This window comes from Acyrthosiphon pisum, chromosome A2, assembly GCF_005508785.2.
Source record: "Acyrthosiphon pisum isolate AL4f chromosome A2, pea_aphid_22Mar2018_4r6ur, whole genome shotgun sequence".
In the NCBI taxonomy this organism is placed as follows: domain Eukaryota; kingdom Metazoa; phylum Arthropoda; class Insecta; order Hemiptera; family Aphididae; genus Acyrthosiphon; species Acyrthosiphon pisum.
In genome coordinates, this window is record NC_042495.1 from 33,329,301 (window position 1) to 33,331,347 (window position 2,047).

Below are 2,047 nucleotides of genomic sequence, written 5' to 3' on the forward strand. Positions count from 1 at the left end.
TAAGTACTTAGTAATTGAATTGTAAAATTAACCAAATTGTGATGAACTGCTGTCTGCCAAGTGCTGATATTGAGGTTTTGAATGATGATTGATATTTAAATATAAATAATATAAATTTCAAATAAAAATATTCTCATTAGGTATTCATATTAAGGACCCGCATCCGACTTGTATCGTCAAAATTCGTCGTCATTACCCACAACCCACCGGTCCATCTGATCAACGACAACCCGAATAACCAATTATTTATAGATTTTACTGTCCACGGAAGTTGATTTTTTTATTACAGTTATTACTTATTGATAATTAATATTATTATTCAGTTTTTGTTGTAAACGTTGTATACTTGTATTATTACAATTTACAACGTTTTACGTTATAATATTATAGACTGTTATTACGTAATATCATTGAATGAATAATCTATAATCAATGGTAATATTTAACAATTAATAGATTATATTTACGTCTACCTACTACTTAATATTTAGTATGCGGCCCTTCGGGAATTTCCCGAATTCCCTATGGCCCAATCCGTCCCTGTATCCATCACAAATCACAATGTAATTATTACAAGAAATATGACGTATTGTTCAACATTATTTTCACATCGATTTAACATAAGTTACTGTTATAATAACAATTCGAGTAGGCTTTTGATTGTTGTATACATTTTAGAACACTATTCTTGGCCTCCATTAATCCATAGGTAATGATTTTATAATATTATTAAATCAATAACTCGTAGTATAATATAGGTAATCCATAGGCTATTAACAATAACTATTAAAATATAACAGTATAGGTACCTAATTATAGTAAAATCATTTCATTTTGATGTAGGTGTTTATAAAAAAATATAGGTAATAATTATAATTATAAAATGTGAAAAAATACTAAAAACCAATTTTTATTATGGGGGCCCCCTTATAAATCGGGGGCCCCAAAGTTTTACTTTGCTGACTTACCCGCTAGTTGCGCCACTGGCGCGTTCCGGATGTTTTGGAATTCAGTAAAATTTAAATGCCCTCCACATCGGCCAGAACTCAAAAGTCCCGCCAATAGATATTTATTTATTCTGTGTTAATACTTTATTGATGACCGTCGACTTTTGAATAATTCAATTATTTGAAATTTGAACAGAAGTACAGACTACATACGTACAGAGTTGTATTCATACGTTTTAGTACAAAACCACCATGGACAAGTGTATTCTTTTTAGTAAAACGTTCTATGTATCGCCTCGCCACATCACGTCAATCTTCATTTGTAAGTATTATTTTCTAGTTATACTGATTATATTTTCTCAATAATATGGATCCAGTCTAATTTGCTAATTTGTTCTCAAATATAGATTTCCAAAAATTGAAAATAGAAGGGAATAATGGCTAAAAATGTTCAAATTAAATGATCATCGCACTTTCCACCTGGCATAGAATCTGCGGTAATCATTTCACAATAATTATTGGTTGCAAGCAACGGTCGGTAAATTAGTAAACATGGTCAGAGGCCGTCTCAAAACATAATCCAAACCACTTGTCCGGGATGGAGAAGTAAAATAAATGTTAGTGATTCACGGCAACATTTGTAGGTCCTACTGTGAGCGCGACTAGTAAATCTCATCTAAGAGGTAAAATCGTTTAACATAATTCATAAATCAGGTGGGTATTTATATATTTTTACAATTTGCATTTTCAGAAAATTTTGTTTCTCCAACGATGAGTTATAAGAAAATGTACAGACGAATAAAGGATTTGGAGTCCATACAGTTGATGATTTTAATTCATCCAGAAAAGCCTTAGATCCCCAATAATGTCTAATTCACACACTGCACTTATGTAAGTATATCACTCAAGTATCCAATTTTAAATGTTTGCCAAAACCAAAAGTTACTTAATAGTCTATCGTTTTTAGCTCATGTTTGCGTGTCGCTCGTTGTTCAAAGAGAGAAGACAAATGGTACACTGACATATTATTAACAAAGTTTTATTTTTTAGGTAATACAATTTTGCTGAGCAAGAATCTATTATTAGATATGTTATTTTAA

General features: G+C 30.8%; 1 long non-coding RNA gene across 2 annotated transcripts in view; it reads left to right on the forward strand.

The window, feature by feature from the left end:
• The window catches only part of LOC100571458, a 55,604-nt gene that overhangs the window by 52,483 nt on the left and 1,074 nt on the right, over positions 1-2,047 (forward strand). The window contains exon 1 of one of the 2 annotated variants that reach the window (XR_003839618.1): positions 1,255-1,269. The exons of the other annotated variant lie outside the window; for it this stretch is intronic. This is a non-coding gene — a long non-coding RNA (uncharacterized LOC100571458). Of the gene's footprint in view, positions 1-1,254; positions 1,270-2,047 lie in introns of those variants that run through there. 2 annotated transcript variants of the gene reach the window in all.